The following is a 24,143-nucleotide window of genomic DNA, read 5'->3' as shown; positions in this document are numbered from 1 at the left end:
TAGCTTTTATTTGCCTTTAGTGTGTATACAGGTCAACGGCTATTACTAGCCAGCTGATCAACCTCCTGAATTCTCTAAAGTTGTGTGTATGGCTTTATCAAATCACAGTAAAGAAAACAGCAAACATTTACATGATTAAAATCAAACAATAGAATCCGTGACACATTGTATAGAAAACATGTTTAGAAATAGAGCAAGTATATGCAATAAACAAGCCATAAATTAGCGAGAAAGACAAACTCAATATGTCTGACTACATTCTTCTTTCTTCCCACCCGATCCCCACATAAAGTGTCTCCACTGCTACCTCCTCCAATGCATCTCCACCAGCTGATGATGTTCTGACCTTTATTTTAGCAAGGTTAGACAACATGTTGCCAAATGCCAGCAGCCAGTCTGCACTAGCGATCTCACCATTACTACAAACTGGAGCACTTGCGGTTGTAACAGTGGAAAATTTTGAGACAAATCTATTGTTGACACAGCCAATGGCACAAAGGACCAACGGAAGGCTGTGTTACAATCAGCACAATTAACTGTAAAGGTTGTCCAAGGTAAGTAAACTTCAGTAGCTATTATTTTCATTTCTCTTCTCCTCTTCCCCCCAAGTTGCCTGAATGGAGTGGGGTGGATTTAAAACAGTGTTACCTATATCTTTAAAAATCAGAGGACAAAAATTGGAGATCAAGTCTTGACTTAAATTAGTTGAGAGAGTGAACTGGAGGAGGGGAAAGGAGATGGTCTGGGAATGGTACCACCTTTTGAATTAGCAAGACATGCTGCAAATAATCTTCACACGGAGATTCACTCAGTGGATCAGTTTTATCCAGAATACTAATTCTGATTCCTGACTAGACACTAGCTGGCAACAGGCTGCCTCAAATAAAATCAATTCCACAAGAATATGTTTTAACCATAGGGTAGAGATTGCTCACAAGTCTGTGTAGCTACAGGTTAACCTCATCCAAAATTCAAAACGGAAGAAAATCAATAGATCACTGTGACTATGTTAGGCAGAACATTAGAAAAACTTATATCTCATACTAACCTAGAGCTATTCAGTCATACCATTTTTCAAAAAGTAAATTTCACATCAGACCGTTGGGAGCAAGATTCCATATGGTGTCGTTATTACATTCATTTCCTAAAACCATTAGGAGGCATTATTTAGCTCTGGTGCAAACAGCTACCCGTCATAAAACAGGTGCTTTTCAAAGCGTGAACTCCTTCAGTGTTAGAATTCTTTCAGAAATATTCAGCTCCCAAACTCATGCTTAAAATAATTTAAACTGCAGGCACTCTTGATATCAGTAGAAGAAATAAAAACTGGATACGGAACATCTCCCCTTTGGGTACATTTGGTTTAAAAATGAATGTAATAAGTTTCTCTCCAATTTATGCAGGTTCTTAGTTGAAGATTATTTTCTAAGGCTGAAAAAAGTTTTAAAATAAAAGGAAATAGATTTCTGAAGAAGAGTGAAGTGAGGAACTGTGTGGGATAATGGTCCAACTTGTAATCTAAGCTAAATTACATACATTTGCTGCTGATGCATGTGAGACCTAATTTAGTTCTACTTATTTTACCCTAAGCATCTTATACTGTCAAATATATCATTCAAAAAAGTTTCTTTGTACATACATGAGGCTTTCACAGCCTTTTAGGGTTTGTGAGAGGGTTTCAGTTAATGAGAGGATTTACCGGGATAGATCCTTAGCTCATGTAAATCAGCACAGGTCCACTGACCTCATCAGAACTATGCCAATTTACACTAGCTAAGGATCTGGCCCCCACCACTTTTTTTGTTTGTTTTATTAGCTCTGCCAAGAGGACCAAGAGTGTTGAAATATGACAACACCACTAACTGTGGCCTGTGTTATACCTGAGGTCAGACCAGATGATCAAATGGTCCCTTCTGGCCTTGGCATCCCTGACAGGGTGTGTGTCCAAAGTGAAAGTGGAGCCTTATATAGCTGTGGCATATAATTTCCCTTTAAGGTTTTCAGTCTGCACAGATGACAACCAAGACTTAACTGGGGAAGAAAAAAGGAACCCTGCTAATTTTTTCTGCAACTCATTTACAGCAGTTCAAACACCTTCCCTTCAATGACATAAAAGCTAAGTTATCAGGTACTGGGAGTTCCCAATCTGGTAAAAATAAGGATGAGAGAAGGAGTAACGTCTCCTACTGGATATCAATATTGTTGGTTCCTATTGTTACTATCTGATGCAATGGCGGGCTCACCCTCAAACACTCAATCAGTCCCTGTGACTTGTATCACTGTAAAATATGCTCCCCTGTATGCAATAAACCATTTAAATTGCCTAAGATCCAGAATTACACTTACACTGAAGTGATTGATCACAAAAGTCCTTTATTATGAATTTTACTTTATTGTAAACAATTATGTTCTGATACTGTCTTTCTGAAGGTTAGTGTCCACTGGTACTGCAGAAGGGTTAAATTTGTATCCAGACTAATCAGAATCCTCATCAGTGAACAGGATTCATTGATTTTAAATCTACATGTTCGCACAAGGATAACTTTCGATGCCTTTTTGTACTATTGCCATTTCAATAAACACAATTACAGGAGAAACTGAGCAATGATCAAGACTGAAGAAACTCTCAAGTTTTCAATCTAAGTGAACTAAATTTAAATGAGTTACAGTAACTGAAGAGAAGGCAACTGCTTTCAGCTGTATACTATCTTAACGAGGCACATCAGCCACACATCTTTCTACACAGAAACATATTCATTGATTAGAGAAGAGGGAGACTGCCAAAACAGATTAGCATCTGCTCATTTTCCGAGACCAGAATGACAAAACCAAAAAAACATTTTGTATCAAACAAAATAATTCTTCAAGGTCAATTTCCAATGTGCACTAGTTATTTAATATCTGGTGCTGTGTAGATTTGGGTTTAAAATATAAATATATAAATTCCATTAAAAAGCAATCTTCGTGCTGCTTTCACTGATTTTAGTTTTTTCTTGACTATAGGCACTAGGTTTCCTTGTCCTTGGAGTGTTTTATCTGGGGATTACACATCTATACCAAAACACAGCTGTTCCACTTTTTCCTCCTTTATTTTTTCACATTAAAAAAACCTCCCACTATCAGCCATCCAATTAGTTGCTCACTATCAAAAGGCTGCTTTGGCCTTTCATCTTCTTGAGAACTGGATACGAATGACAGGGTGTCATGGAAACTGTAACTCTGGTCATTTCCTGTTTCAGTTTTTAGCCACCAACATATTAATAATACAGTTTTATCAGATGGAAATTAATGAGTACTTGTTATTCATTCTGAAGAGCATGCAAAAACAACAAAATCATATTTTCCTTTTTTCATACAGTCCATACTAACACCTGCCAAAATGGAGGGGTTGGGGGAAGATAAAATATAGAGGTGGAGGCAAGGGAGTTAAATGCATCATACATGTTTGACAGTCCTTTCCAGAGCAAACCCTCAACTACGAGATGAAAAGACTCAGAGATTCTAAGGCAAGAGTGGAGTTATAAAATGCCAAACAGAGAAAGGAAATTCCTTTTGTCACTTTTCTTTATGGCTCTATCACTCTTGTCCAGTAACCAAGTATAGGTTCTCCTTTGATAAGCTTGGTCCTAACCACTGGCTGATCTAGGTAGAATTTCACCCTCCTTTATACCGCTGCCTCTAGTTCAGGGGTGGGCAAACTATGGCCCACCCGTCCTGCCCGGCCCCTGAGCTCCTGGCCCGGGAGGCTTGCCCCTGGCCCCTCCCCTGCTGTTCCCCATCCCCCACAGCCTCAGCTTGTTTGCTCCGCCGCTAACGCAATGCTCTGGGCGGTGGGGCTGTGAGCTCCTGGGGCAGCACAGCTGCAGAGCCCGGCCTGACCCGGTGCTTTGTGCTGTGTGGTGGTGGCAGCGGCGGCAGCGTGGCCCAGCTCTAGCTGGGCGGTGCAGCTGTAGCGCCACCAGCCACCGGTGCTCCAGGCAGCGCGGAGCAGGGGGGGTTGGATAGAGGGCAGGGGAGTTCGGGGTGGTGGTCAGGGGGTAGGGGTGTGGATAGGGGTTGGGGCGGTTAGGGGGGAAAGGGGGTTAAATGGGGGCAGGGGTCCCAGAGGGCAGTCAGGAAGGAGGAGGGGTTGGATGGGCAGCAGGGGGCAGTCAGGGGCAGGAGTTCCGGGGGCGGTCAGGGGACAGGGAGAAGGGGTAGTTGGATAGGGCAGGGGTCCCAGGGGGGCCGTCAGGAATGAGAGGAGGGGTTGGATGGGGCGGCGGGGATCTGGGGGCGGTCAGGGGACAGGGAGCGGGGGAGTGTGGATGGGGCAGGGGTCGGGAGGGGCACAGATAGGAGGTGGGGGCCGGGCCATGACCCCCTCCCCTAACCGGTCCTCCATACAATTCCCGAAACCCGATGCGGCCTTTAGGTCAAAAAGTTTGCCCGTCCCTGCTCTAGTTGGTGGTGCTGGTAGAGCAACTTTCCCACAGTATTTTCCTTCCTCCTTGAAAAACAGGGAAGGATAGAAAGCGGGTGAAGTTTCAAGTATTCAAACACCACAGGACTGAGACTTCCACTTTGAAAACTCAGAATTTGCAGAGCTCCACTTATAAGCTTGCAGGAACACTAACTTATCACCAGTGTGCAATTTGCAGTAATTTTTCCTTTCTATATTTTGTTTAGACCAGCAGATTTCCCAGACATCTTTGCTATTTCTTGTGCTTGTTACAAACAAACTCATTTAAACCATAATATGGTTGCATTTCAAAAATATGAACTGAGCTTGATTTTTCTTCAAACTTGTATTGCACTGAAGAAGTTTAAAGTTCATATAGTTCCAGCCAATATTTGTCTGATACCATATTTGAAGTCATTGTCTGAAAAAATGAAATTTTTATACAATAGCAGCCATTTTTTGTAGTTTACTAAATATACTTACCAAAACATCCATATTATTCTTATCAATTAGCAAATAGGAAACAATGTGTATTTATGGTTCTATTCCTAGCATTTAACTTTTAATATAATATAATCACTTTGCAAAAAAATTGCAGTTTTACAATATATTTCCTTTAAGTGTTAGTCAATGCCTGAGACCAAAATTTTAAAAAGTAGGTGTCTAAAGTTAAGCACCTATGTCCCCGTCAGTGAAACCTAAGAGCACTGCAACTGAAAGATTGGAAAGAAACAACATCCTCCCATTTTCCAAGTTTATTTATTTGTATGTTTGACAGCACGACATATATAGTCACCTTCCCATGTTTGTGTGGGTTTTTCACACAGCATCAAGGCAAGGAAAAAAGGAGCCACAGCCGCGAGCGGGAGGGAGAGGCGCGGTGCTCCCTGGCAGCAGCGGGGATTCGGCCCCTGCCACCCACCCGGCTCCTGCCCGCTCCGCGCTGCCCCCACCCGGACCTACCCCGCTGCCCCGCATATGCCCGTGGCGGGCCAGGGGGTGGGAGGCTCCGCGGGGAGGGCAGCGCGCGGGGCCTGCTAATGCCCCAGGCCCCTTAAAACTTTTTTTTTGTTGCTCCGCACCCCCTCCCTTTTTTGCTCCGCCCCCCTTTTTTGGCTCCGCCCCCGTCCCGATATTTTACACTGGTAATCTGGTCACCCTAACTACAATGGATTTCACAAAGCTATAAAAGATCCTGAATGTAAAGGTATGGACAGCTTCCAACTAGCTGCTTGTGATAGTAAGTAATGCCACAAGGGTATGCAATACGTTCCTTTGGAGCGCAGACCACCTGCATGAAACTTGTTGGGGGATTGGGCCCTCACCTTTCAACAAGACATCACAGACAAAGGCTAAGGATACCTACCACCCTAATATGGTAATAAAAGTAAGTAATTTTGACGTCATTACACTTCCCTCTGCAAATTTGTGTGTCTGTTATTGTGACAAGTAAACGCCCACACAAAGATAAAATGCCTTTTTTTTTTTAAAGTTTGTTTACTTTGTGTATTTGGTAGCACTTTGTGAATAGCTAGTTTAGCTGTGTTGTAAAGGGTCAGCTGCTTCCTATACAGCTCTGAGGGGAGCTGACACATGCTCTTATCTAAGCTCTGAAAGAAGCTGATTGCTGCTACTGTGATTGGTAAAGGCGCAATGGAAACTTTAGAATCATCAGGCAGGTATCTGTACCGGGAGAAAGGGCAGGGAGGAGGAGGGATGGGACAGGGATCCCCAAACTCTGGTATTTCTACCCCTGGTGGTAGTTGAGCTTGATGTTCCATCCATACACTTCACAAAAAATTTGAAGGTGGTAAGTGAAGCAATAAAGTTTGGGAGCCTCTGGGCTACAGCATATTTGGTTGTGTTGCTCTTCGGCTCATCCAAAAGACCCTTATAAATAAAGAAAAGGGACTTTCGGCTTCCTATAAAATATTTTCAAGTAATTAAAAAAAAACACACTTCAGGGCATACTATTTAGAGGGTACTGTAATCAAAACACTGAGTATTTTTAAATTAGTTCAATAAAATTTATGTTGACCATGTCCCTTTAAATGAGAAGGAAGAGTCTATATGCAATTGAAGCAATTTCTTTGCACAAAACATGATTAAAATAATTGAACACATTGCTGAGGACATCATCATCAACAACAAAAAGTAGAAATTATTTCAAGGAACAGTGGACTAAAGTGTTGGGAGAGAAGTAGAGAACAGAGCCACAAACTGGATGTTGGAGGCTAAAACAGCCAGTTGATTTAATTAACCCAGAGAAAAAACAAAATAATTAAAGGAAAACCATGGTTAGTAGGCATCTTATTATAAAAGAGTTATTTTCTCCCCATATAAAAGGTATGCTGTAATTAGAAATGCTTGCTAGTTTGTCCTTAAATCAATTGTATTTATGAGGTTTTGTTTGCCTACCAGTATTTATGATATCCCAAGAACCAGCTGCATTTTATAAAAGCTGAGAAAAACAAACTAACTAACTAAATCACCACCACACTCTCCCTGACTTTGGTAACTGAGGTAGGATTTTACAATGAAGCATAGTGGTTTAAAAAATTTAAAAACATACACAGGCAAAACATTAATGGTTTTAATCTTTATATAAAAAAGCAAGTAACAAAATTAAAATATGCCAATCAGGTGACTGTGTGGAAGCTTTGCTGACAGCAAGTTTAACATGAATGTTACAGTCTTCAGGCAAAGGAACCCAAGTGCTTAACATGAAACTGCAGCCTATACTAACAAAAATTTATTTTGTACCTTCACCACATTCTCTCACTGTAAACAGTTTTGAAACATCTTGTTTTCTTAAGCAGGGTTTATTGGAAATTGATATTTTTCAACTTCCTACCCATTCTAACTTGATTGCTTTATGTATAACATACTCTGAAAAACTATAATCAGGGGAAAATACTCAGGGTTGGGAGGAAAGTGAACAGATATTCTGTGGAGGACCACAAGTGCAAGCAGGGCCGGCTCTAGGCACCAGCAAAACAAGCTGGTGCTTTGGGCGGCACATTTTTAGGGGCGGCATTCTGGCGCATGCCATGCCACCCCTAAAAATGTGCGCCGGCCGCCCTAACTCACCTCCGCTGCTGCCACTCGCGGGCCGCTGCTCGCCCTCCCTCCCAGGCTCTCAAACCCGGGAGGGAGGGGGAGATCCCGAGCGGCCGCGGCGCGCGAAACAGCTGATTCGCGCGCTGCGGCTGCTCGGGATCTCCCCTTCCCTCCCGGGTTTGAGAGCCTGGGAGGGAGGGGGAGACCCCGAGTGGCCGCAGCGCACGCACTGCTTCTCCCTCTCCCTCCTTCCCTCCTAGGCCTGAGAGCCTGGGGGGAGGAGGCAGGGCTGGGGATTTGGGGAAGGGGCCGGGGGTGGGGTAAGAAAAATACGGGGGGCGGGGGCGGCCAAAATTGTTTTTGCTTGGGGCAGCAAAAATCCTAGAGCCGGCCCTGAGTGCTAGCTTGTCAATATCTACATCTCTAGAGCAGCTGGTTTCTGGCTCAAACAGCAGAAATTGCTCTTCCCTAGTCTTTCAGCCCTGTGGATTGCAACTCTTCTTTCATTTTCAAGATCACCACCTCATGCTTTTAGAAACTCAAAATTCACTGCATGAGATACAGAAAAGATGGGATCTACACTCACAACCCAGAAATACTGAAGTCAATGAACTAGAGAGCTTTCATCCTAAAGAACATGGGGGAGGAGGTGAAAGGACAGCAAACAAAATTAAACTTATTCTTTGTAATCAGAAAGACCATTGGACCAACTTCTGTTGGTGATGCAATCAAACATATAATAATCAATAGGGCCATTACTGGATTTTTTCTCATTTTGATGATAAGAAAAGTAAGATAAATTCAGTAAAGATGGCAAATTTTCACTCTCTTTTGGGGGGGGGAGGAACCTAACTCCAAATAACATGCTTGGTTAAAACAACTGCACTTTAATCTTGGTTTTAAAGTGCTAGGGAAAGGATGGACCATCTTCACCTTCTAGAAGAGGATTCGATCAAGGATTTTGGAGTTTGGCCATCACTTCTGTCAGGAGAGCTAGTTCTGGGGAAATCCTGTCTTCTACAGGAAGACACCCCAGGAACTGGATGGCATTTGGAACCTGACCCATTTCAAGAGAGATTGTAGAAGGATTAGGATAGGGATCTTACCTTCATCCAAAAATTCACACTTACCTAGAATCACATAACTTCCTATGCTCTGCACAAAGATGCTATGTGGAGTAGCTGGGCACGTGGGAAATGGGGGACTGGGTGATTTATATGACAAGAGTCTTTCATGTTCTCAATCAGCTCAGATCAGAAATTATTCATTAATAGCATCTACATCAAAGCAGCATACATATGTAGGTAGATGAGACAGTAAGGGCTTAAGTATTGGAGGACGACTGACGAAACTCAATCCTCTTCCATTTCATGCCAGTGGTTCTACATTCATTGTAGAAACGTGGCAGTCTAAGATCCTTACACATTTTAACCCAACAGATCTTTGGGTACCCCTTTCTTCAGCTTTCCCTCTCAGTTTCTGCCACCTGGCTTTCATCAGAAGCTTTGCTAGTCTTAGCAGTCACTTGTGACTATGCTTCCTTGTCTGCTGTGTTGCAACCTGTAGACTTTCACCTCACATAATGGGCCTAGTTTTGCTCACAGCCTGACACTGTTTAGGCTTACTAGAGTCCCCCTCATTTCTACAGTCCCTGGATCTGTTGAGTAGAGCTGCTCAAAAAAAGAGGAGGTGGGAGCAGGCATGCAGAAGATAATCACATTTTTTCCAATTTCTGTTCTTGTTTTTCTTCAAACATTTTCAAAAAGTGCTCTGAGGAAGCTGAATCCACCAGCCTTAAAATAATAATAATTATAATGTCTATTATGTAGATAGTGCCCAAAGATGCCCCGATTCACTGAGTTTACAATCTAAGGACAGTAAGGGTGTGAAATATAAGAGATATGTTATTAGATAGATATTTCTGTAGAGCCTAATACAAAACAGAAGACAAAAATAATGTAGAGGTTTCTTTCGATTAGTTTGTTATTTAGATTGTGGTTAGATTTGTTTACATGAGTTCGGGTATGTGTGGATTTCTTTAGTTTTTAAATATATCTGTTAATAACTATCATCAACTTTGTTTATAAAGATGATGCTAAGAAGCCGAGGCTTTAGTGTTCTGAGAAAAGGCAAACACCTAGTGCCAGTTAAGGAAATAAGTTATACATATATGGCTTCTGTAATAAGCATGCTGCAAGAAATGAATTAGTATAAACAGGACTACTAGATTGCATTCTAAAATCAAGGCAATTTACAAAAGCCTGCGTTATTTGTTCAAATGAAACAGCCAGTTGACCATGTTGCTTATTTATTACATCTCATTCAGAATGAAACTTGATCAAGATGTGGGACAGTGATGTCCTCCCTTTGAAAGTTTCTCCATAAATTACTTAAAATTAGGTTTAAACAAAATTCATCAAAAATTGACCCAACTGTTCCCTCAGGAGTTACCAAGTCCTCCCAACCACTAGAGGGCAACATTGCACCAGAAGAGTGATAGCCAGAAAAAAAACCCTGATGAACAACAAACAAAATTTACAACCTATCAGTCGCTTAACGATCTATCACTTTCAGCATGAGCTTTGCAATGTACAGAACTTCTCCAGCCACCTACAGGTTAAAAGAACATCACTTAAGGCAGTGTTTCCCAAACAGTGCATTGTAGGAAGACCATAGATGAGAGTTGCAGGCCCAGTGAGGAGAGGATGCCCATGGGGGGTTGGAGACCAAGCCCGCCCCATGCTCACCCTGCAGCTGGACCAAACCTGAGTGGTGCTGCAAACACACACACACACCAGGTTGCAACACGTGGAGCAGGGAACTGAGCCAAGCCCTGTGAGAGATGACCCACTGCTACAGGGTAAGTGCGGGGCAGGCTCAATCTCCAATATGATCCCCCAGGGCCTCCCCATCCACAGTGGACGGGGATTAGGGTTGTGGTGCCAGTGTACAGGGTGTGCTGCAGGTGACCAGTGCCCTCTCAGAGGAATGAGGAGAAAATTACAGTAGCAGAAGAGGATGACAACTCTGGCCTACGATTTTGGGCACCCCTCCAACTTTGAACCCCAGATGGATCCACACAAAAAAGGAAAAAATGAAGTTGGCAAGTCACCTTAGTAAAAAGTTTGGAACCATGGGCTTAAGGCTTCAAACATTAGCAACAACACTGGAGGGTAGTTTGCTGCTGAGAAGTCAACACCACATGAATTGTTTTCTTCAGTACAGAGAAAGATAATGGTCATTAGGAGGGATTAGAAATAAAGTATTTACATTCTTGGCTATGAAAAAAAGAGGGAAATTTCCATTATTAAACCAAAATGTTCCAGGTTTTTGCTCTTCTTTAGATATGAATATCCACTCGCGTCTTGTGCAACTTAAGTGGTTTGTCAGTTCATAACAAAAGAAATCTGTGAACTCACCACCTTGTTATTTAAGACAGAAAATCCTTTCCATGGCAACAGACTATGGTGTGTCAAATACTAAAACTGTCAGTCCACACATTAGCTAATCAATAGCTGAGACATTAGACAAGAAATGAAAGTGGCCAAGAAAAAAGGAAATATTTCCTATCTTTACTACACATCGATAAAATCGACAAATCTAATATTGTTACTTAACAAAGACTACCTGGGTTGAGAAAAGTTCTCTCAACTGACTGGGATAAGAAGCTGCTAGTGTTGACTTAGAGAGCAAAACACTTTTACTTCAAAAACAACGAGGAGTCCTTGTGTCACTTTAGAAACTAACAAATTTATTTGGGCATAAGCTTTCAAAGCTTATTCCCTAATAAATTTGCTAGTCTCAAGGTGCCACAAGGACTCCTCGTTGTTTTTGCTGATACAGACTGACACGGCTACCCCTCAGAAATTTTTACTTCAGGGATAGCATGAGCCTCATTGTAAATGCAAAGCCCCAGTTGGGGGTAGGAAGGACTAAAAGTGTTAAATGCTCAGATCATGAGTTCCAATACCAATCATCTCTGCATTCCAAAGCAACTGATTCCCCTCCCCCCCCACCCCACGCCATTATTCTCCATTCAGGCTTAAAGTGAGAAGGTCTTTTCCTCTGCCATTCTGTGTCAGTGAGACTTGGGAAGCTCCACAGGAATTGCTGAGAGATCCAGAAATGCACAAAAGCTTCGTTCCACAAAGCATTCTTTCATCGAGGCAGTGTGTCTATTAAATACCTCCTGTTAATGTGCATACATTTTTATAAAGAGATTATGAACTGAGGACTCACTCACTCAACCACACAATAAGATTTTTTTATCCACTACTAGAAAAAACAGGGCTTAAAATTAGTCGCTGGAGGTGTTTCAGAGCCAAGCCAGTATTTCATAACTACTTTTTGGTAGCAGTCACATAGATGTCATACCCAAAGAGCCACTCCAGCAGCAGCTCAGCTCACCCTTGACATGTTTGAATATTATTTGTAATGTAGAAGTGCTTGGGAGTTTGTTGTGGAGCAGGATCCCAATGCGCGCTAGGCTTTGTAGAAACACAGAACAAAAACACCAACCAGCTTAGTATTTAAGTAAAGCAGCTGAACTCTAACTTGGTGAGAAGCAGCAGCCGCTTTCAGCTTTCATCATGATTTCAAATGATCCAAAATTACCACCATTACTCTCCTTTTTAAGTTAGTGCTATATCGTATGGTATGGGGACCAAGCTTCAGCATGAATTTTTCCAACCTGTAATAAGTCATTTAGGTGTCATCACTGGCATATGAAATGGAACAAACTCAATAGGCTTACTCTTCAAACAGGTTTAAAAATGGCATATCTGTTTCACACTTTCCCTTTTACCAAGGTATGCCTGTTAGTCCTAGTTACTTTTGTCAAGATTGTCCCTGCACCTCTACTGCCTTGAAAGAAATTAAAGTACCTACTTTGTATACCATGGTATAAACATAACACTCTCTTCAATTTATATTTTTAGTTTATAGACCCTATATTCTACTCTTGGACATACATAAAAAAGCTAGTTTTGGATATTTGAGGTTGCAGTTAGTGGAATATATTTTCTACACTTGTAGTTAACAAGTTACTGAATAAATAGATTGGGGGGGGAGGGGGGAAACCTGCCAAATTAGATTTATGTACTAGAGAAATGGTAAGCAAGTGCTTGTTGCGACTATTTTAAAATGCATTAGACTTTGCAAACTTAATTTCCTTTCACATGGAGATATCTAACCCAGAGACCACTAATTCATATTGCAGATTACTAGCAAGAGCCCTGTTTAAAAATAATATTCGGGGTATCTTAACTGTGAGCCTGAATCCAGTAGTTTTAATAACAATATACTCTAGTAGGTTCACTATGTGTAGATCGATAAGTAAAACATTAGAAAGCCAAGAGAATTTTTGGACTGGAGTGCTTTTCTGCCAGTTCAGCTGCAGTCAATAGCTGCTAAGAGAAGATCAATACAGTAAGCATAATGCAGTTTCCATGGCAGTCAGCAGTTTGACTTTTAGCTGACAGACCGTCAATACCCTATGCATTGTTAATAAATGAAATATGAAGTTGAACATTCATTAATATCACACGGTTTGTAACAGCAATAACAACTTCAGGGCCAAGTATTTCATGGCAGCTAATGCCCAGCTAGAGGCCAGAAGCCAAGAGCTAACCACTGGCCATCAGAAAATATGCTCGTAACTGCTTTGTTATAAAATTGGAAAGGCAATGGCAATTTGTAGATCCCCAACTACACTGGATTAAAGAAGCAGGTACACGTTATAGATGTCTGGTGAATGCAGCTCTCAGGATATACAACATTCATACTTTAGCTCTATTAGGCCTGGGTCGGAACATTTAAACAAAACAAATAAGGAAGCCATAAAAAGTTCACTTCTTAAATAAAAGGTGGATTTTATCTATTATTTGATGTTAATAAGTGATGTGATGGATGTGCAAATCCAAGCAGTTTGAAATTTTACTCTCCTCTCCCCACACACGTACTTCTTATGAAAATTAAATTAAATTTTATTCCAAGAGAAAGAGGGAGGAAAAATAAAACCCCTTCTTATTTTCACGCATCCATAACAAAACTTAAGGCCAGTTTCAGAATTAAGGCTTTTTACTCACTTGCTAACTCTCTCACCCATTCGTTTGGATACTGCAAACAATATATACGTTATTCTGAGACCTTTGCAATATGTAACAGGATGGTGTGAATTAGGCACTGAGTGAGAGACCTTTTTTAGATTTCAACAAACAGTGACTGATCCTTAGAGCAGTTACTGAGGGCTTGTCTACACTACAGCTTACATAGGTATATGTTATGTCGTTCAGGGCCATGAATATGACACCCCCGGAGCGACATAAGTTACACCAACCTAAGCACCGGTGTGGACAGCACTATGTCAGTGGGAGAGCTTCTCCCACCAACATAGTTACCGCACTCTTGCAGGGGTGGTTTTATTATGCCAGCAGGAGAGCTCTCTGCCATCGGCATAGAGCGTTTTCACCAGATGTGTTACTGTGGCGAGTAGCACTCCTAATGTAGACTAGCCCTGAGATTAGGGTTACCATATTTAAAAAATAAAAAAAGAGGACACTCCACAGGGCCATGGCCCTGCCCCTTTCCCACCCCGGCCCCGCCCCAACTCCACCCCTCCCAACCCCAACTCCGCCCATTCCCCGCCCCATCCCCAAAGTCCCCGTCCTAACGCCCCCTCCTCCCTCTCAGCCACGTGAAAAGGGTTGCCCCAGCGCTACCGGCTTCACTGTTTGCCTGGCAGCCCCCAGACCCTGCGCCCTTGGCCGGCGCTTCCCCAGCGCAGCTGGAGCCCGGGAGGGGAAGCGCTCAGCTGGGGGCGCAGGGTCTGGAGGCTGCCTGGCAAACCGTGAAGCCGGTAGCGCTCGGGCTTCGGGCAGCCTTCATGCCTCCGGACCCTGCGCCCCCGGCCGGGCACTTCCCCTCCCGGGCTCCAGCTGCTGTGCTCCTCCCCTGACTCTTCGGCTCTGTTTAAGAAGGGGGGAGAGATAGCTCAGTGGTTTGAGCAGTGGCCTGCTAAACCCAGGGTTGTGAGTTCAATCCTTGAAGGGGCCACTTAGGAATCTGGGGCAAAATCAGTATTTGGTCCTGCTAGTGAAGGCAGGGGGCTGGACTCGATGACCTTTCAAGGTCCCTTCCAGTTCTAGGAGATAGGATATCTCCATTAATTATTATTATTATTATTATTTCCCGGACATGTTCGGCTTTTTGGCAATTCCCCCCAGACAGGGTTTTGATTACCAAAAAGCCGGACATGTCCGGGAAAAACCGGACGTAAGGTAACCCTACCTGAGATGATCTGCAAAAACTCTGCTAACCACCTACAATACCAGGGGGAATGAGTTCTTGCTGTGTGAAAGATTTACACAAACATACATGGAGGGGAAAAACATTAAAAAATAGGAAAGTGTGCTTGTAAAGTAACAGAAATAGGCCGTGAAACTCTGGGGCAGTATTTGAAAGCACTTAACTCATTCTTGAGAGGCAGATTTCAAGTTGATTTTAGCACCAATTTTGTTGTTATGGGCTGCTTTCAAATAAACACAATTAAACAGATATTCCATCTTACAAACAATTTCTGTTGGTAAACAGATGAGAGATCAGTAAGGGTTGAAAGCTGAAGTCAGATTTTGAAGTGACCTTATCTTCGTATTTTCATATTTCAGTTTCCTCACCACCACCTCCTACATGTGACTTCAACCTTAAATTTCTAAGCTAGTATCAGTGTTTAAGAAAAAACTACAATGGTCTCTTAAGGGTTTTAAATAATTGGTATCATACCTGCATTGCTTCATGAAGTGTTTTGCCGTGTAATTTCTGTGTATATTTATGTGGCCAAGGACTGAAAATCTCTGTTACATATATAAATGTGCAAAGTGGCAGATTTTACATAATTAAAATCTCAACATTAACTGTCATTTCCATATAAATTATACATACTGTATCTTTCCAGTGCATTCTATTCTGTACCTGAGATTAAATATTTATTGTTTAAAGTTTTTCAGGCTGATTCTGCTCTGACACTGATGAAAATCAAGAGCAACCCCTCAGAAGTCAATGGAATTACACTGGTGTGTAACCCAGATCATAATTAGGCCTCTTATCATCTACCTATCTAACGTTGAAATATTTAATTTGGGAGAGGGAGCAGAGAGCTATACAGATGATTAGAAGAAAATTAAATCAAAAGAGTTCAGATTTTTTTAAAACAAAAAATTAATCAGAAACATCAAGATCATTTGTTGGAGGGTTTTAAATTATGTATGATTTGCATTTTCAGCTACTTCTTGAAATGTATTGCCTGCTGATAATAGGTAGCTCTTTTGGTAAAGAAAATATTTTTAACTATTTTGAAATTCAGGTTTTAATAAATTCTACGTAATTTTAAAATCAAAATTATTTAATAATCTGTGCTGGGAAAAACAAAAAAATTAAAGAAGTTTCAAAACCAATTTTATATTAAGTTGTTTTAAAGTGAAGAGACAGCTATTTAAGCTTCATGTCCTAAAAATGTAGTGTCAGGGTTCCCTACCCACTCTGAACTCTGGGGTACAGATGTGGGGACCCACATGAAAGACCCCCTAAGCTTATTTAAACCAGCTTAGGTTAAAACTTCCCTAAGGCACAAATCCTTTCCTTGTCCTTGGACGGTATTGCTGCCATCACCAAGTGATTCAGACAAATATGCAGGAAAAAAGGCCACTTGGGGGAATATTGTGAGGAAACAGGGACTCCAAGCCCCTTCACCCCCTTTTCTGGGAAGGCTTGTGAATAATATACTAAACTCACTCACTCACGCCCGTCACCCCAATTGGGGTATGGGCCGCCAACCACAGATCTCCAGAGTCCTCTATCCTGGGCCATTTGCTCTAGCTGGTTCCAGGTATAGCCCATTTTTATGCTATCAGCCTGAAGGTCACGTCGCCAGGTGTTTCTTGGACGGCCTCTTTTCCGCTTGCCTTGGGGGTTCCACCGCAATGCCTGTCTAGTGATGTTGGTTGGCTGCTTGCGTAGTGTGTGTCCTATCCAGCCCCACCTTCTCCTTCTAATTTCTTCCTCTGCTGGAAGTTGACGGGTCCTCTCCAAGAGGTAGATGTTGCTAATTGTGTCTGGCCAGTGGATCTGGAGAATCCTTCTAAGGCAACTATTTATGAAGGTCTGGATCTTCCTGGTGGTTGTTTTAGTTGTCCTCCAGGTTTCTGCTCCATACAATAAGACTGATTTCACGTTGGAATTGAACAGTCTAATCTTTGTTGCCAAAGACAGCTCTCTGGATCTCCAGATGTTCTTGAGCTGTAAGAAAGCTGCTCTTGCCTTACCGATCCTTGCTTTGATGTCTGCGTCCGTGCCACCCTGTTGGTCGATGATGCGGCCTAGGTAGGTGAAGGACTGCACTTCTTCCAGAGGGCTTCCATTTAGTGTGACTGGGTCATTACTGATGGAGTTAATCTTGAGGATCTTGGTCTTGTCCTTGTGGATGTTGAGGCCAACCTGTGATGACGTGGCTGCCACTACGTTGGTCTTCTCTTGCATCTGCTGTTTGCTATGCGAAAGGAGTGCAAGGTTGTCGGCAAAGTCCAGGTCATCAAGCTGGGTCCACAACGTTACTGGATTCCGTTCCTGCGCTCATAAGTGGATGTCTTCATAATCCAATCAATGACAAGGAGAAAGAGAAATGGTGACAACAAACATCCTTGTCTGACTCCGGTTCGCACCTGGAAGCTGTTTGTAAGCTGCCCTCCACGGATCACTCTACAGTGTATGCCGTCATATAAGTTCTTAATCAAGTTAACCACCTTTGCTGGGATGCCATAGTGCCGAAGGAGCTTCCAGAGAGTCTCTCGATCCACGCTATCGAATGCTTTCTCATAGTCAACAAAGTTGACATACAATGAGGAGTTCCATTCCATAGACTGCTCGACTATGATGCGGAGCATTGCTATCTGGTCTGTGCATGATCTATTTTGCCGGAAACCTGCCTGCTCATCTCGTAGCTGTAGATCGACGGCATCCTTCATTCTCTCTAAGAGAACTCGGTTGAAGACCTTCCCTGGCACCGACAGAAGTGTGATTCCTCTGTAGTTAGCACAATTGCTGAGGTCTCCTTTCTTGGGGGATTTTAATAAGGTATCCCTCTTTCCAGTCTGCCGGAATCACTTCTTTTTCCCATATCTTCTCAAAAAGGGGGTACAGCATTTCCACTGAAGCATCCAGATCTACTTTCAGGGCCTCTGTTGGAATATTGTCAGGTCCAGCCGCCTTCCTGTTCTTCATCATAGTGATGGCTTTTCTGATCTCATCTCTGGTAGGTCTATCACAGTTGATTGGAAGGTCTTCGTTGGCTGGGTCAATGTCTGGTGGATTTAGTGGTGCTGGTCTATTTAGAAGTTCCTCAAAGTGCTCCGCCCATCTATTCATCTGTTGTTCTATTTATGTTATAGACTTTCCTTGCTTGTCTTTGACGGGGCATTGTGGCTTGCTGAACTTTCCAGACAGTCGGTTGGTGATGTCATACAGCTGTTTCATATTACCATTGTATGCTGCCTGTTCCGCTTCTGCTGCCGGTCCATCCACATAATCTCTCTTATCCTTCCTAATATTCCTCTTCACTACTTTATGGGCTTCAGCATACTCTTCTTGCGTTTTAGCCTTTGCTAAACATACTCTTCTTGCAACTAGGAGGATTACCATCGGTACATGGAACGTGAGGACCATGTACGAGTCAAGAAAGACGGCACAGGTCGCAGCAGAGATGAGGAGCAACAACCTGACCCTAGTAGGCATTAGCGAGACAAGATGGACGCAAGCTGGACAGAGACGACTGTTGACAGGAGAGCTGTTGCTGTATTCCGGACATGAAGAGAGCGACGCACCCCACACACAGGGAGTAGGCTTCATGTTGTCCAAGCAGGCACAGAGAGCACTGATTGGTTGGGAGGCACATGGTTCCAGGATCATCACAGCATCCTTCAGAACTAAAATGAAGAGGATTAAGATGAATGTTGTACAGTGCTATGCTCCAACCAATGACAGTGAAGAGGGGGACAAAAACTATTTTTACAACAGACTTCAGAAAATATTAGAGACTCTCCCAGACAAAGACATTACCATCCTTATGGGAGACTTTAATGCCAAAATTGGACCTGACAATACAGGATATGAACAAGTCATGGGGACCCACGCTCTGGGAGAGATGAGTGAGAATGAAGAGAGATTTGTGGATTTGTGTGCACTTAACAACCTGGTCATAGGAAGTAACATCTTTCCTCACAAGCGGATCCACAAGAGTACCTGGGTATCGCCAGCAGGCATGATAGAAAACCAGATCGATCATGTCTGTATTAGTAAGAAGTTCAGAAGATGCAGGACGTTAGAGTTAGAAGAGGAGCAGACGTAGTGTCCAACCATCACTTAGTGGTGGCCAGATTGAAGCTGAAGCTGAAGAAGAACTGGATAGACGCGTCAGATAGAAGAGCGAAGTACAATGTCAGCCTTTTGAAGGATCATAAGATCAAGGAAGATTTTGGACTGACGCTGAAGAATAAGTTTTCAGTACTACAGGATCAGTCTGAGGAAGAGGAAGATAGTGTACCCAACAGATGGCAGAAAGTGAAAGAAGTGCTTGGAATCAAGAAATACCAGCAGAAAGAGTGGATCACAGCAGAGACCTTGACTAAGATAGAAGATAGAAAGAAGAAGAAGGCAGTAGTTAATAACAGCAGGACTAGAGCAGAGGACTAGAACTCCACCAGAGAGGTCCTTTGGGGCCATCTGTCTGTCCCAAGTCAGGATAAAGGAGGAGGGTTGGGCGTGGGGCTAGCAACTCCACCCCGTAAAAAAAATTAATTTGCTACAGAAACGCCAACAATAGAGATAACAGAGACTTTTAGCCTGGAAAAAGAAGGGCCTTCAACTCGAAGACGCATGATGCTGGGTGGTGAAAGTCGTGAGGAAGCCACTAAGCCGATTACCCTTCTTGCAACTAGGAATATGCTAAACAAATGGTTACAAAGTGAGCACAGACCAAACCCCTGGGTTGTTAGGACACTGAAAATCAATCAGGTTCTTAAAAGAAGAATTTTATTTAAAAAAAAAAAAAAAAAAAAAAAAAAAAGTAAAAGAATCACACTTGCAACATCAGGTAACTTTACAGGGTAAATAAGATTTAAAACACAGAGGATTCCCCTCTAGGGTCAGCTTCAAAGTTACAAAAAACAGGAATAAAACTCCCTCTTAGCATAGGGAAAATTCACAATCTAAAACAAAAAATAATTTAACGCATTTCCTTGCCTTTACTTACAATTTCTATAATTTTAGACGTTTAATTTCAGGTATCTTTTCAGGAGATGGTTTACCTGCTTGGTCTCTCTCTCTGTCCAGAGAGGGAACAAAATAAAGAGAGCAAAAACAAAACCACACACACACACGAAAGTATCTTCTTTCCTTATTGGTCCTTTTGGTCAGGTGCCAACCAGGTTATTTGAGCTTCTTAACCTCTTACAGGTAAGTGATTCTGTACCTCTGGCCAGGAGGGATTTTATGTTACTGCATACATAAAGGTTGTTACCCTTCCCTTTATATTGATGACATGTAGTCAAATTGTTTTTTTCTGTATCTCAGACACTTTGAGAGTTTTAAAATTCTCCTGATTTTGAAAAATACACCTGAATTTTGTTTCCAAAATCTCCATATAAGGATTTATCTGTCAAGCTGCAATCCAGGAATGGTTAATGTATCATTTCTAAATTTTATCATCTGATTACATACTTTTAGATGCTCTGTGATAATTACCCAGGCTTTTTCTTTACCTCTTAGCTAAAAGTTTGAACATTTATTCTCATTTTCCACCTTAATCCCCGTATAGTATTAAAATTTAAAAAGAAAATCAAGGCTTCTTAAAATAAACACTGAAATTCTGTGCATCTGGCTACAACAGACTTTCTAATTTTAAATATGCCAGACCAAAGACTTTGGCATTTATAGTAAAAACAGAAGCATAAACATTGCTGTATAATTTGTCAAGCTGAAAGTCCCCAGTGTTTATTCCGATGCCCCTGTCTGGACCAGAAAGTGTAATTTTCTCTGTAAGTTGTTTTTTTGAGGCTCAACTCCACCAATCCAGACTGGGGGAGTAATTCCCACACCAGACCTGACAGTCGCTGGGTAGTCAATAGCAAAAGGAATAAAAAAAGCAATTAAGGACTAGAACTGGAAATATCACACAGGATTCTGTGGCCAAAAGTTATGTCCAAGGGGCTCAATGATCTTCTATCTAGACCATAGTTTAATTAGTGTATATAGTGTATGAATACCCAATTTAAACTATTCCTTCATGAGAGCCCTCTTCCCACTATTCCAAATAAGATGAAACTATCACATTGAACGGAACTCTAAATTTTAGAGGGACCTGTTATACTTTATCTAGAAGCAATAAGCCCAGGAGAAATGTCATACAAAACCCATAATTTATCTAAAAAATGCTGCTTTGGCATCTTTGGCGCATCATTCCAAGACTGACAGATTAAGCTCTGCTATAGGAGAGTGGAACCAGACCCAAGTCCTCAGAATATACAACCCTTTCAGCCTCCTAGGCTTAAGGAATTAATAGTCACAGCATCTGATCCACTGAGCCAAGGTGGTCTTTGATGCTTCCATCATCTCATCTTACAACTTTCACACATAGGCGGGGGAGGGGGAGATGATCATAAGCCCCCCTCTTTTCCCCCAAGTAATATTTAGTTCTCCAAAATCAACAGACCACCAGAAACTGAGGCTCAGAGAGACTGACTTGCCCATGATCAGGCAGAGTCAAAGCCATTGATGGAGCCAAAAATTGACCCCAGATCGGCAGAGTCCCAGTCCAGCACATGAAACCTCTCCTGTTTCCAATAATCTACTGCTTCTTGTTGCATCACTAGGAAGACTTAGTATGTATCATACACTACAAGCCATGGTAGCTCACCTCCTGGTCTGGAGTGGAATTTTGGGAAGGAAGGAGCGATAACTCCTCTGTTAATCTCATCCTTTCAAAACTCAGGCGAGAGAGACAGTCTGAAGATCGCGGTGAAATACATGAGTTCTTGGTGTTACAGACCAAGAAAGTGAAGAAGAAATCCAAAATTAATCTAAGGAACACTGGATAAGATTCTGGAATCAAGCTTGATGACGCCATGCACAATATCATCACTCTCATCATCCTTGGTTAATCTCTATTTTCCAGAGAATTGTTTAACATCAAAAGGAGAGAAAACCTGTATCCTGGGCAAGGGAATTCAGAATGCATCTGTTATTGGAGCTCTCTGCTCATTGGATCTTTTACAGTAGGACACACGTTTAGGATATTGGTCATGAACGCCAACAATTTAATGGAGTTCTCTGTCACTCACCCCCCAAACACACATGCTATTGAGCAGATGGCGTTCCCGAAGATGTGCTCACTCCCTGAGTGAACTGACCTGTGGCTGTGGTATGATGGGTTAAATCGACTACTTTTGACATCAAACTATCTCACATACATACCCGTTACACTGAATTTACTGGAAGAACCAGCCTCCTTGGTATCTCACTTCACTGGAGAGCTATTCCCTTCCCTGAGAAGGGAAAGTAGGTGAGTGAAGGTGTATGAGGCCTTTTGCGGTTATCACTGGACTGGCAAAGTAACTTTATAATTGTACATTACACAAAGTGATGGATTAATCCTCTTAGCACCTCTAAGAGGAAAATGATCCATGGCTGACAACAGCCATTTGCCACGCTCTCCATATTGGCCTAATCACCACCCAAATGGCATTGAACACTATGATGACTATATCTGCCCTATCACCCAATCAATTTTCATCCCCAAATGACACCACATGTGAGGGGGGGAAAAGCAGTAGTGATTAGACAATCATTGGTTGACATCCATCAAACCACCAGGTCATTTTCCTCATGTAAACAAAGCCCTGGAATAGGAGAGGTCAAGATTCTCCTGCTTGTGTGGGTGACTTTGAATCAAAGCCAAGGTGCTCTTTGGCTTCCCATTCACTTTCATCTTCTGTTCCAGGTCCCCATCCTGGCAATAAAGCTCTCAATAGACTGGGGGTGAAGCTATCTCAAAGGCGCCTCTCCTTTCATGACCCACAAATATAGCTGCACTCATTTTCAACAAATAAGCTATTGTAGCCTTACATGAACTTTTGGGGGTGGGACAATGATGGGTCATTTCTGAATGGAAGAGCCTCATATATAGAGTCAAATGAGCCCAAACTGTTTCTGATCTTGCTGAAAAGCTCATCGTTCCTTCACACAATAATGGAATCTGAAGAACAATTAAATGGGAGGGGAAAGGGCTCTACGGAAATCCAAGTCTAAGCAGCAAAAGCCAATAATGGAAAGAGCAGGGCCCACTAGAGATTTACCTTTTGCAACTGTTTATTGCTATACTTACAGGGCGGGCACCCAACTCCACAATATCTAGACCCTAAAAATAAAAATAAAAAAGTCACAGATAGATGACTATGTGGATTGTGAAACAACAATTGTGATCACTGTCAGCCTAACACAACACCCAAAACCTAAGGGATACTATACCTGGATGGCCTCGTGTTATTGAATGAATATAAACCTGCTCCTACTCTTCTTTCTCCCACTATTCAATATGTAAAATTCTCTCTGCTTCCTCTGTCATCTTCCCTAGGGTTGGAAATGTTTCCAGCTTTGTCCCAAACAGGCTCCCACTCTAGTTAAGTTTCAGGATTTTGTGCCTCTCCCCTCAGACTTTTTTTTGTTCCGTATTACTTCTGAGGTAATGGATCAGGAGCAAGTACTTCTAATGCTTCACTTACTGGAGATAGAGAGAGAACAGGGAAGCTGAACTGAAGATGAATGGATCATGAAAGCACCAGAATTATTTGGCATGCTTGTGGCACTGTTTACTATCATATCATGAGGTTGGCCTATATTCCACCAATCCATATTGAATCTGACGGTTCAGAAACAGGAAATCTTTCCTCCCCCCCCCCCCAAAAAAAAGTTGGCGTGTGTCTATTTCAATCTTGTGGAAGTTGTGTCAAGACTTCTGTCTATCCAAGCAAAGCTTGAAAGTGAACAAAGGTTGGAACATATACTCTTCCAGATGGTGCTTGGAAGATAAACTGGCATACAGAACCTAATGTAATCTTATAGAGAAAATTCACAAATAGCAGCTGCAGAGGAGAGTGGCCACTTCACCCACCTAAGCAAGGAAACATACATGAAAAAAATTAACCTGGACACAAAGCAAGTAAGGCAATGTTGATCAAACGGATGACTGCAGCTAGGATTTGTTTAAAAAACATATAAGAAGACCAGCTCCATTTATCCTCCAGATTTGCTGGGGACAAAATGCAGGTATAATAGTGAAATTTGCCAAGTTCTCAGAGAAACCCTTTAGATTCTGGATATTGGGGACTAATATGACAGCGCTGGGATGCTGTTTTGAATAGTACTCAAATATGCTCCAGAAATGCAATACAGAAGACATGCAGTAACCTTACCAGAGGAAAAGGAGAAAGAAGTGCTGTTGAAGATTTCCAGCCTCTGCAAACCTCTTCTAGAACTTCCCAATGTGTCTATTTTAAAACCTTTTCCACTGGCCTAATTCCCTTCTGTGGTGATCATATAG

The 24,143-nt window shown here is 42.2% G+C and overlaps 1 protein-coding gene across 1 annotated transcript in view; it reads right to left on the bottom strand.

Moving 5' to 3' along the window:
- Positions 1-24,143, bottom strand: part of CACHD1 (cache domain containing 1) — a 203,710-nt gene that overhangs the window by 168,527 nt on the left and 11,040 nt on the right.

Source organism: Chrysemys picta, chromosome 8 (genome assembly GCF_011386835.1).
Source record: "Chrysemys picta bellii isolate R12L10 chromosome 8, ASM1138683v2, whole genome shotgun sequence".
NCBI classification, from domain to species: domain Eukaryota; kingdom Metazoa; phylum Chordata; order Testudines; family Emydidae; genus Chrysemys; species Chrysemys picta.
Note: the sequence above shows the minus strand (reverse complement) of the source record. Positions and strands in the feature narration are given on the sequence as shown.